Source organism: Tamandua tetradactyla, chromosome 11 (assembly GCF_023851605.1).
Source record: "Tamandua tetradactyla isolate mTamTet1 chromosome 11, mTamTet1.pri, whole genome shotgun sequence".
Lineage (NCBI taxonomy): Eukaryota > Metazoa > Chordata > Mammalia > Pilosa > Myrmecophagidae > Tamandua > Tamandua tetradactyla.
The window spans coordinates 6,026,168-6,039,615 of NC_135337.1; the positions used below are offsets into that span (position 1 = coordinate 6,026,168).

Sequence of the window (13,448 nt, forward strand, 5' to 3'; positions counted from 1 at the left end):
AATTTGTAAATATGAAGATACACGAAGTGTGTCCTGTGCAGCTCCAAGTGATTGAGATGTGATTTATGGAAGTTCAACTACTCACTCATCGCTCAGCCCAAAAATTGGACGGCACCAGGTAAGGGTGAGCAAAGTCTTCAGCCCATGATTCAGCAGTCTGATCTTAGGGCATTCCACTGATCAAGACCTGCATTATCCAACAGAAATGTAAAATGACATATGTCACTTTACCTTTTTCACTTACCATATTGAAAAGAACGAAAATAGATTGGTGGAATTGATATGGATACGAGAGTTTGCTTAGCTCTACATACACACAAAATGATCATTTCAACCTGTAATTGATGTAAAAGCTTCCTGAGATATGTTCTGTTCTGGTTCTCATACTTAGTCTCTGAAGTCCTGTGGGTATTTTATGCTCACAGTGATCTCAGTTCAGACCTGCCACATTTCAAGGGCTCAGAAGCTCCATGCAGCTCACAGCTACCATACCGGACAGTGCAGGCCTTGTGTCTACTGGTGCTAATGGAGGACACAATCGCACACACATGCACACACACACTGGAGCAGGACCCAGGGCACTTTGTCAACCCCCTGCAGCATTAGGACCAGTAAATAAAATAACTCTTGGACCCAGCATCGGGATACAGCCGTGGAAACAACCGGAGGTCCAGGGGAAGTAGATACCAACCTGAATCACACACAGAGTGCAGACAAATGAGAGGAAGTCAGCTCTTCATGGGGGCAAGAAGACCTTTTGAAGTTCTTTTGAAGTTCGGTTCACCTTCTAGTATCAAGAATATAGTAGGCCAAGACTGGACACCTTTAAGCAATTGAGGCAAGAGGTCAGAGGCCCTGGCCAGTTCCTTGGGAAATGAGTTTCATGTGAGATCCAAGAGGGGGAGGAAAATTGTTGAAAATTCCCGAAGTTAACAATTTGTGCATCTAAGTGGTGTCAAACCACAGGAGGCTGGGTGCTAACACTTTAACAAAAGCCTCAGCCCCAAACTCATTTATGCTGAAATTAATTGCTGCTCAAAGCAGACTTACTGAAGCAAGGGGTAGCAGGGAAGCTGTGTGTTTTTCAAAAGTGAAGTACTTGGAGACTACTGGGGGGTATTGTGGTTTTTTCCCAAGAATGGGATGGACTGAAACGGATTAGAAGAGAAAGAGAGAAAGAAAACAAAACGTTTCCAACCCTCCTTTGTAGCTCTTGCATGTCAATGAAACGGGCAAAGCAATGAAGGAAGGGGACTCTTCCGTCGCCAGGAGAGGGTTGGATCTCTCCCTGCAGCGCAGCCCCACACAGCCCCGCGCTGGACACACCGTGTGCACATTCCAGCCCGGTTCCCCCCACCCCCACCCCCCCAAGACCGCACCATATGGGCCACACTTCGGAATTACACTTGGGGAGTGTTTACTTGCTACGTTTGTGAGGTTGAGACTGGAGCCACATGGAAAGCACATGCAGGAAACGCGCTATAATAATCTTAGGTTTATAATTCTGAGAGAAGGATGGCAGAGTCGTGGATGGGATTGATCGGGTTCCAAATCTATTTCCTGGAGTCAGATTTAAAAGAAAGATGTTAAGGGCAAAATCTCTAACGATGTGGGTACGTCGCAACACGTGGCAAGTTTATTTCTCCTGGTGTGTCTGTACAGATTTCTAAAATCTGCTGCTTTCTTCTCACATGTACGAACCGATCCCTGCCAAAGCTTACAGCACTCTGAAAACTGCCTGCTATAAGCTGTTCTTATCAAATCGAGAAAATCTGATTTTCTCTGAGGTCGTTTACAGGACAACAGCCCTTTTGTGCTGTCATGACTTTATCATTTTTAATTGCTGTGGTTCCGAATTTAAGGTTTGCCATCTGGCAATCTTATCTACGTTCCTCGATGTTAAAAATCCACCCAATCATAACTCATTTTTCAATTTTCTCTCTGAGACAAACCTAAGCCTAGAATGGGTCTGTTCTCATTCCCTGATCTATCCATCCAAGAAGACATTTTCAGGTCCAAGGAGTCTTTTCAAAGTTTTTCTCTTAAGAAACAGCCACTCCCCTGGAGCTGCCTCTGAGTCACTTTTCCCTATCATCTCCCTCAATTACCTCTCGGATGGGATGTTTTATAACTCCTGCTGGGAAGTTGATTCCTAGGGCTCCCTAACATAGCATTTCAATTCTAGTCACATGACTCAGGTAGGAAAGCTGTGAGCTGGAAAGTCAACTTTCCAGGATGGCTAAAAATGATTCCTGCCATCTGTAGAGCGCTTTACAGTTCACAAAACGATCCCACCTTCAACATCTCGTTTAAGCTCACAATCGCCCTATGAGGTCAGGATTTAAGCTTTCTTTCTTAATTAGGAAACTGAAACTAGTTTGCTGGTGCATCTCACCTAAGGTCACACCATGGTGGAGCTGAGAATTGATGTAGCTCTTTCAGACATCCAGCCCAGCTCCCTTCCATATATCACTGCTGCCAGCATCTCTGTAGACACCAGCAAATTGTTCCAGACCTGGAGATGTTTTCGTTGAGCCTCACTCCATCGAACCTTGAGTACAGAAGACATCCATTTACTCGCAAATTGATGTGCCTCTTTTACCTACAGTATTTCTCGGCCCCTTCCCTCATTGCCCTTTGATGATGCTTAGGTAAATTCTGATGTTCACCCAAAATGAACATAATAAGGAAAAAATAGTAAAATTTCAACCAAAATCTCTTACTGAGGCTCTACCATATAAGAAAATACTTGATGCCCACTTAGAAGCTTATCTTGTTGGAGTAGAAAAGCTGTCCATTGTTGAGGGTTGCATAACAGCACAGGATGGCAAAGCAAGGGCTGCTGTGGTTATCAAAGGTGCGAGATTCATGCTGGCTGGCGGGAAGACCAGGGGTTTCTGTGGAGAAGTTGGAATGTGAGCCCGCCCTGGGCAGTGACTCCCAAACCTCCCTGAAGACAAGAATCACCAAGAGAACTTGTTAAAATACAGATTCCTGGCCTCTGATCCAGACCGCCTGAGTCAGGATTTCCGGGAGAAAGACCTGGTAAACGACATATTTAACCTATGCTCTAGATGATCTTTATCTTAGGGAAATCTGCAAAACAGCAAGAAGCATTGGGACAACTCAACTGTGGAGAATTTCTGTGGTGTGAAAGGAGGAGTGGGAAGGAGAGAAATATGAGGTGAAAGAGATCCAGGGTGCTAAGACTCAACTGAGACAAATAACAAGAGAAGGCAACTCCAGAAAAAGGGCAGGAACAGCTAAATGTCAGCAGGCTGCTGCACAGGCTCCAGGGAAAGCTCGGGGAAGGAAATAATTCTGGTTCACACCTGCCTGTGAGGTGAAGAGGGCCTACAGAGCAGGGGGGCAGATGGGGTGGGGCTCAAACTTCAGGGGCATTCCTTGTTGAGGCTGCACCCACTTTTGCTGGTGAGCCCGTCCTGGGAAGCATGGCCAGTCATTGCCCTCTTGTTTTCAGCTGGGGGACAGGAGAACAGCAGAATGACCCAAGCTACTAAATGAACATATACTTTTGCTCAATGCCTGAATTCCTTTTTCTCTCTCGAGCGCCTTTATTTAACCAGATATATCTTTGGCCAAATGCTGGGAGATTCCAAAGAATTTTGTCCCAAAGGAAACCCATAGCAGCCATGGTAAAGGTGGGAAATTTGGGTTCCAATCCCAGTTCCGTTAGAACTACACAGTGGAAAATTGTATCTTTGCTCCTCAGTTTCTTCCTCAGTTAAATGACAATAGTATGTTTATATAGTGTTTACCACGAGCCCAGCACTTTCCCATGTATTTTTATATATCTAAACCCATTTAATTCTCACCACAAGCAAGTAAGGAGGGCACTGCTATTATCCCTGCCCTACAGATAGAAAACTCAGACACAGAAGGTTAAATAACTTATCCAGCTAGGAAGTGAGAGAACCAGGATTCAAGCCCAAGCATTCTGATTCCAGAGTCTGCATATGTACCCACCACACTGCGTCACCTCTCTAAGAATAACAAATTCTAAACTACACAGAAAGAACAAGGTGTGTGAATGCCTGTGAAGATGTGGGGTTCAACTCTCTCCCTGCCTTCATGCTGCTTCCAGTCTAGTGGGAGAGACGGACAAAAAACTAAACAAAAAAAATGCATAAAGCAATTAGAAAAGTGGTGACAAGAACAAAGGGAGGAGCTCCTCATTGTGTATTTTGCATATAATGTTTGCGATGCCCCTGAGCATAGAATTCCAATGAGCCCATATGTTTTCATTTGCTAAAGCTGCCAGAATGAAACATACCAGAAATGGAAGGGCTTTTCACAAGGCAATGTACTAAGTTACAAGTTTACAGTTATAAGGCCATAGGAATGTCCACACTAAGGCCTCCAGGTGAAGGTACCTTGCGTCTAGAAAGGCAGATGGGCCTAGAACACTCTGCCAGCTGGGAAGCCGCATGGCTGGCATCTGCTGAGGTCTTTGCTTCTGGTTTCAAACAGCTTCCCAGGGGCATTTTGTTTCTGCATCTCCAAATGTCTGGGTCTCAGGGTTGGCTCTGAGCTTTCTGCAAAACATTTCCCCTCTTAAAGGGCTCCAGCAAACTAATCCAGGCCCCCCTTGAATGACAGAATCACATTCCACCTAATCAAAAGGCCACGCCCACACACGGGTGTGTCTCATCTCCCAGGACGCAATCCATTCAAAGCTCCCCCTCCCCAAACAATAGGTCTGGTTCCACAAGATTGGATCAGGATTAAAACATGGCTTTTCTGGGGAACATAAGACATGAGAGTTCAGCAAGATTGAAAACTAGTACAAGTGAGCCTCGCCTTCCTGGAAGATTATGGAATAGGATAGGCTGAGTTCACCTGTGCTCCGTGGACAACTAGAGAAGTGATAGGAAAATGACCGAGATCAGGGTTCCAGGCTGTGAGTGACCAGAGAGGGACGTCTACACTATACAGGGAGGACCTGGATGAGAAAGTAGAGAAATAATGATTGAGAGGACAGGGTGCGTTTACTCAGTCATGACTACACCTGGGGCAGGCTGCAGCGCACACGCCAGAGCAGGTGCCGAAGAGATGACTCATTCCCACACTCTCACCTGCGCGCCAGCTGGAGTGACCCTCCCTCTCAGCTCTGCAGCTGGAAGCCCCTATGGGGAACCCAGAAGCTGGCAGACTTGGTTTATCTATGCACAGAGAACTTGCAGAGTACAGTGCCTGCCCCCACCCCCACCCCCAAGGCAGGCTGCTGTGGGCACCTGGTCTGGGGTGAGACTGGGGGCCCCACCCCTCAGGAGGAGAGGGGACTCAGAGCTGACCTGATTTGACAATTGGCTGGTGAAAGAGACTCCCTGGGTCCCGCTGCTTCTGTCCTTTCACCACAGAGGCCGGAGCACTCACAGTATGCACAGGCTGAGAGGCGGGGACAAGGGAGCAAGCTGTGCTGCACCACCAGGCACTCCCGGGTTGGCTGTGGGCAGGAGTAGTTTGAAACGGTCCCACAGCCCAAGACCATTCCATGCAGGAGCTTGGGAACCCCCAAACACATTTTGTCCATCAGCAGACTCTCTGCTGAGGTGCACACTGCCCAGCCTCAGCCCCACAGTGTGTGGCTTTCAGTACAAAGGAGATTTGCAGCCTTGACCGGATTTTTATCTAGTTGGGTCCTGACCTTGCCGTCTGATTTAATTAAGGAGAGGCGGGCCTGAGGGGAAGAGATGGCGCAAGAGTGCCATCTGCTGGGAAGATGCAGAAAGTGCAGGCTGGTATACTGCCTCTGCCTGGCTTTTTAAAATATATATTTTTATTGAGAAATATCCACACATATAGAATCCAACCAATATTACACAATCAATGGCTCGCAATATCTTTACAAAGTCATGTATTCTTCACCATGATCATTTTTTAGAACTCTTGCATCACCCCAGAAAAAGTACCTGCTTAGCTTTGAATAGACCTTCAGTTAGAGTTGTACCGTCTGCATGAGGACCTCGACTTGGGGTAGCAGGGATGACTGGCAAACCAAGGGCAAAAGGAGACCCTCAGGGCAAACCCAAGTAGCTACAAAATCTTAGACGAGTAAGGGAAATCAACTTTAAAATAACCTTATTTTATCAAGATAACCAAATGCCTCGAAGTCAACAGAAAGTCACAAAGCATATGAAGATGCAAGAAAATATGGCCCAGGCAAATGACCAAATGAAACACTGGAGAAGACACAGAATTTGGAACAACTAATCAAAGATGTTCATACAAATCTCCTAAATGAGTTCAATGGGCTGGTGAAAGACATAAAGGAGATCAAGAAGACACTGGAAGAGTGTAAAGAAGAATTTGGAAGAATAAATTAAAAAACAGCAGATATTTGGAATGACAGTCACTGTAGATCAAATTAAAAATATACTAGGCAGCAGATTTCAAGAGACAGAAGGAAAAATAAGCAAATTAAAGGATAGGACAACTGAAACTGAATGTGCAAAAGAATAAATGGGAAAAAAGATGAAAAATTTTGAATTGAATCTCGGGGAAATAATGGGCAACATCAAGCACACAAATATAAGAATCACTGGTGTCCAAGAAAGAGAAGAGAAGTATAAAGATCTGGGAAGAGTATTTGAGGAGATAACTAGGGAAAACTTTCCAACCCTTATAAAAGATATAAATATGCAAATCAAAGAAGCCAAACAAACTCCAAATAGAATAAATTCAAATTTGGAGTTACTTATGCATCAGACTGTCAAATGCTGAAAAAAAGCAGAAAGTCCTGAAAGCAGCAAGAGAAAAGTGATTCACCACATATAAGGGGAGGCACATAAGACTAAGTTCAGGCAACTCAACAGGCATGGAAGTACGAAGGCAGGGGTATAATATATTTAAGACTCTGAAAGAGAAAGATTTCCAGCCAAGAATTCTTTATCCAGCAAAATTGCCCTTCAAAAGTGAGGGAGAGGGTGGTGCAATGGTGACTCAGTGACAAAATTCTTGCCTGTCATGCCAAACACCCAGGTTTGATGACCAGTGCCTGCCCATGCAAAAAAAAAAAAAAAAAAGAGAGAGATAAATTCAAATTTTCATAGACAAATGAGACCTGCAAGAAATACTAAAGGGAGTTCTGATGGTTGAAAAAAAAAGACAGGAGAAAGAGGTTTGGAGGAGGGCACAGAATTGAAGAGTATTAGTAAGGGTAACAAAGGAAGAGAGAGGGAAAATATATATATAGATCTGACAGCTAAAAACCAAAGGATAAGATGGTAGATTTAAGAACTGCTGTTACAGTAATAACTTTGAATATAATGGACTAAACTCACCAATTAATAGATTCATATTGGAAGAATGGATTAAAAAATATGACCCATCCATATGCTGTTTACAAGAGACTCATCTTAGACCCAAAGATACATATAGATTGAAAGGGAAAGGATGGGAAAAGATATTCTATGCATACTGTAATCAAAAGAAAGCAGGAGTAAGGCAGGCCACAGTGGCTCAGCAGGCAGAATTCTCGCCTGCCATGCCAGAGACTCGGGTTTGATTCTCAGTGCTTGCCCATTCCAAAAAAAAGAAAGAAAGAAAGCAGGAATAGCTATAATAACATTAGACAAAATAGACTTTAAATGCAAAGATGTTAAAAGAGTCAAGGAAGGACACTACATATTAATAAAAGGGACAATTCACCAAGAAGAAATAACAATCATAAATGTTTATGCTCCCAAGCAAGGAGCTTCAAAGTACATTGGAAAAATGGATTTGAGCCATAGATGTTTCAACAGTAATAGTGGGAAACCTCAATACACCACTCTCTTTCATAGATAGAACAACCAGCCAGACATTCAACAAGGAAACAGAGAACCTAAACAATGTGACAAATGAAATAGACCCAACAAACATGTATAGATTGTTACACCAGGATATACATTCTTCTTTAATGTTCATGGAAAATCATATGCTGGGGCACAAAACAGATCTTAATACATTTTAAAAGATTGAAATTATTCAAAGCATTTTCTCTGACCACAATGGAATGAAGCTGGAAATCAATAAGCTCCAAAGAACCAGAACATTCACAAATATATGGAGATTAAATAACACACTCTTAAACAATCAGTGGGTCAAAGAAGAAATTGCTAGAGAAATCAGTATATATCTGGAGATGAATGAAAATGAGAACACAGCATATCAGAACTTATGGGATGCAGCAGAGGCCAATGTAAGAGGGAAATTTATTGCCCTAATGCCTATATTAAAAAAGAAGAAAGAGCAAAAATCAAGGACTTAACTGCTCACCTGGAGGAATTAGAGAAAGAACAGCAAACTAACCCCAAAGCAAGCAGAAGAGGAGAAATAACAAAGATTAAAGCAAAAATAAATGAATTGGAGAATTTTTGTAAAAAGTAGAAATAGAAAAAAATCAATAAAATCAAAATTTGGTTCTTTGAGAAAATCAATAAAATTAATGGACATATAGCTAGGATGACAAAATACAAAACACAGAGGATATAAATAAATAAAATCAGAAATAAAAATTTTTTTTAAATTAAGGACACTACCTAACTCATTTTATGAAGCTAACATCACTCCAACACCAAAACTGGATAAAGATACTAAAAGAAAGGAAAACTACAGGTCAATCTTTCTAATGAACATAGATGCAAAATTCTTAACTTGCAAACAGAATCCAATGGCACATTGAAAGAATTATACACCATGGCCAAGTGGGGTTTATTCCAGGCATGCAAGGGTAGTTCAACACAAGAAAATCAATCAATGTAATGCAACATATTAACGAGTCTAAAGGGAAAAATATCACATGATTATCTTGATTGACACTGAAAAAGCATTCAACAAAAATTCAGCATCCTTTTCTGATAAAAACACTTCAAAAGGCAGGAATCAAAGGAAACTTCTTTAATATGATAAAGGGCATATATGAAAAACCCACAGCCAGCATCATATTCAATGGAGAGTGACTGAAAGCCTCTCCTCTGAGATCAGGAATGAGACAAGAATGCCCATTTTCACCACTATTATTCAATAATGTGGTAGAAGTTCTAGTTAGAACTTCTAGTTAGCACAGGCAGAAAAATAAATAAAAGGCATCCAAATCAGAAAGGAAATAGTAAAACTTTCATTATTTGCAGATGGCATGATACTATATTTGGAAAATCCTGAGAAATCTACAACAAGGCTACGTGATCAAATAAATTCAGCAAAGTGGTGGGATACAAAATTAATGGACAAAAATCAGTAATGTTTCTAGACACAATAATGACTTAACTGAGAAGATAATTAAGAAAAAACTTCATTCACAATAGCAACTAAAAGAGTCAAGTAATCTAGGAATAAACTTAACCATGGATGTAAAAGACTTGTACATAGAAAACTACAAACATTGTTAAAATAAATCAAAGAAGACTTAAATAGGTGGAAAGATGTCCCATGTTCATGGATAAGAAGGCTAAATGTCATTAAGAAGTCAATTCTACCCAAATTGATTTACAGATTCAATGCAATACAAATCAAAATTCCAACAACCTACTTTGATGACCTGGAAAAAATAGTTTGCAAATTCATTTGGAAGGAATGGGGGCTAAAATTGCCAAAAACATCCTAAAAAGGAAGAATGAAATGGGAAGACGTACACCTCCTGATTTTAAAGCTTAATAAAAAGCCACAATGATCAAAACAGCATGGCATTGGCACAAAGATAGTCATATTGATGAATGGAACTGAATGGAGAGTTTGGAAATAGACCACCAGATCTATGGGCAGTTGATCCTCAACAAGACCTCCAAATCCACTGAACTGGGACAGAATGGGATTTCAATAAATGGGCATGGGAGAACTAGATATCCATAGTCAAAGAAATGAAAGAGGACCTCTACATTACACCCTGTACAAAAAATTAATTCAAAGTGTATCAAAGACCTATATATAAGAGCCAGTACCGTAAATCTCCTAGAAGAAAATATTGGGAAACATCTTCAAGACCAATTAATAGGAGATAATTTCTTAGACCTTACACTTAAAACATAGCAATGAAAAAAATAAATAGATAAATAAGAACTCCTAAAAATCAAGTGCTTCTGTGCGTCAAAGGACTTTGTCAAGAAGGTAAAGAGGCAGCCAACTCAATGGGAGAAAATATTTGGAAACCATATATCTGATAAGGGTTTGATAACCAGCATATATGAAGAACTCATACAACTCAGCAACAAAAGAACAAACAACTCAATTATAAAATGGACAAAAGAGGTGAATACACATTTTTCTGAATAGGAAATACAAATGGTTAAAATGCACATGAAAAGATGTTCATCTTCATTTGCTGTAAGGAAAATGCAAATCAAAACCACAATGAGATACCACCTTACATCTGTAAGAATGGCTGCCTTTAAGGAAACAACAGATGTTGGGAAGATGTGGAGAAATTCAAACACTTATGCAGTGCTGGTGGGAATGTATAATGGTACAGATGCTATGGAAGACAGCTTGGTGATTCCTCAGAAAACTAAATATCAAGTTGCCTTATGACCACATTTAGTATATCCCCAGAAGAGCTGAAAGCAGGGTCACGAACAGACATTTTTACACCAATGTTCATAGCGGCATAATTCACAATTGCCAAAAAATGTAAATAATCCAAGCATCCATCAACAAACAAGTGGCTACAAAGTGTAGTATATACATCCGACGGAATGTTAAGTAGCAGTAAGAAGGAGTGATGACCTCAGGCATGTGACAACATGGATGAACCTTGAGGACGTAATGCTGAGCAAAATAAGCCAGACAGAAAGGATAGGTATTTTATGGTTTCACTAAATGAATCCTTTGGAGAATGTAAGGTCAAAGTTTTGAAATGTAGATTACAGGGGACATAGAAATGGACAGAAGCTATAGAAAGGGGAATGGTTACCTACTATGTACAGACTAGTTAATGAGATGGAACTTAAAAGTATGAGAATGGATAGAGTTGATGGTAGTTCATTAGTGAGTTTATAGGTAATAGTGCCATACTGAAGGTGAATATGATTGAAAGGGGTTGTTTAGAGCCATGTACCTCACCAATTAGCACCACATATATAAATAAGTTCTCGCATGAACAACTTTAAAGTTATGACATGTACAAAAGGTTAATACTAGAGGAGTGCATGGGAAAAACTACTTATTGCATGCTATGGTCTATAGTTAAAAGGAATCCATTACTAGTACCACAACAATATTAAGGATAAATAATTGGGTAGAGACAAAAGTTAAGGGGAGTTTTGGGTTCTCTCCTTGGTGTGGGTGTGTCATCCGTTATTTTTCTCTTTGAGCAATGAACATTTTCTAAAATTGAGAGTAATGATGATTGAACAACTAAATGAGTATACTGTGAAACATTGTTTATTTGGGATGGAATATATGTTATATGAATATATCTCAAAAAATCTGCAGATTCAAAATTAAAGAATAAACAGAGAGATTCAAGTGCTACAGAAAATACAGAGAGAGCGATATACCTATTCAACGTTCATAGGCTAGCAGAATGGGGCAGTCCCTCTGAGGGGTAAAGTAGTGAATTCACAGGAGGCTAAATATAAGGTCACCAATCCCATTACTGGGAATAGACTTGAAAGAACTGAAAGCAGGGACTCAAACAGACATTTTCACATGTGGATGCTCATGGCGACACTATTCATGAAACTCAATAAGGTAAAGGATGATGCTGTCCGTATTTTAGAACTTCACCTACTGTATGAGACCAAAAGAAGAAAAGCTTATTTTGTCCAAAACCTAAATTTTCGGTAGCACATAATCTAACTTAACCTGTCCGTTCAGGTATTCTGTATAACTTAATGTAATACCTAGATACCTTCCAGAGTATGCTTGGGAGATAATTAAAAAATATTAGCAAAGTTCCTTGAGTGACTGGAGAAAAACTATAGAACTATTAAACCTTCCTGCCTGGGAAATCCCTGATACTCTCTCAAACATTACAGATTCCCAAGTTAATAAGCCAAGTCCTTGATCTTGAGGCTTGCTTTTATGAAACTTATTTTTGTAACAGAGAAGCAATATGCCTAATTATGCCTATAATTATGCCTAAGAGTTACTTCCAGAGAACCTCTTTTGTTATTCAGATGTGGTCTCTCTTTCTAAGCCCAACTTTGCAAATAAAACCATTACCCTTCCCCTGTATGGGACATGACATCCAGTAGCATAACTCTCCCTGACAACGTGGGACATGACTCCCAGGGATGAGCCTTGCCCTGGCACCGTGGGATTGATAATGCCTACCTGACCAAAAAGGGGAAAAGAAATGTAACAAAATAAGGTCTCTGTGGCTAAGAGATTTCAAATAGGCTATTCTGGAGGTTACTCTTATGCAAGCTTCAAGTAGATATTGCTAATTGCCTTGTGTCATGGTTAGGGACATGTGTCAACTTGGCCAAGTGGTGGTGCCTGTTTGTCTGGTTGGGCAAGCACTGGCCTGTCTGTTGCAATGAGGACATTTCATAGGATTAAGTCATGATCACGTCAGCTGCATCCACAGCTGATTCCATTTGTAATCAGCCAAAGGGGAGTGTCTTCTGCAATTAGTGATGCTAAATCTAATCATGGGAAGCCTTTTAAGGAGGACTCAGAGGAGACAGGTTCCATTCCTGCTTTGGCTGGTGAGCCTGTCCTGTGGAGTTCATCCAGGCCATCCATCGGAGTCGTCGGCTTCACAGCCTGCCCTGTGGATTTTGGACTCTGCATTCCTGCAGTCACGTGAGACACTTTTATAAATTTTATATTTGCAAGTGTTCCCTGTTGATTCTGTTTCTCTAGAGAACCCTAACTAATACATCTTGGTATGCCAAGCCCCAACCAACAGTATTCCTTTAAACCCTGAAGTATACCCAGGAGTCTACCTGAGAGTCTATAAACATTTCACTCACTAAGTTTATTTTTCAGAAACTAAAACCTCCAGATGGGTCCTAGGACAGAAAAGCCGTGAAACCAGAGTTGCCAGTTTTTCCAAGAGCATCAACCAGTTCCATCCCCTAATGTCAACACTCCTTTCAACATGAAGAAGTCAGAGTAGGCATAGCCCAAATACCCCTAAAGATTGGGAGAAGGATCAAAGGAGAAGGCGAAGTTATGACAGAGAAGACAGGATTTAACAAATGAGTATGACTGCTGAATCATTACATTGATATTTCTTTTTAGTCTCCAGTGTCTTAGAGCAGCTAGAAGGAAATATCTGAAATTGTGGAACTGTAACCCATAACCATACTTTGAAATTTGTTCTATAACTACTTGCTAAAATGTGCTTTGAAACTTATGATATTTTTGTGTATATGTTATATTTCATCACAAAAAAATGTTTAAAACTTAAAAACAAAAAAAGAAGCAAAGGCAATGGGAGAATAACCATCAGTAGACTCTGCTTTAGTGAGAGTGATAGGAAGGCCTGTCTGAGGAGGATG

The 13,448-nt window shown here is 40.9% G+C and overlaps 1 long non-coding RNA gene across 1 annotated transcript in view; it reads right to left on the reverse strand.

Moving 5' to 3' along the window:
• Positions 1-706: 706 nt before the first annotated feature.
• LOC143649811 (uncharacterized) overlaps positions 707-13,448 on the reverse strand; it is a 127,093-nt gene continuing 114,351 nt past the window's right edge. The window contains exon 5 of the long non-coding RNA XR_013159199.1: positions 707-823. This is a non-coding gene — a long non-coding RNA (uncharacterized LOC143649811). The remainder of the gene's footprint in view (positions 824-13,448) is intronic.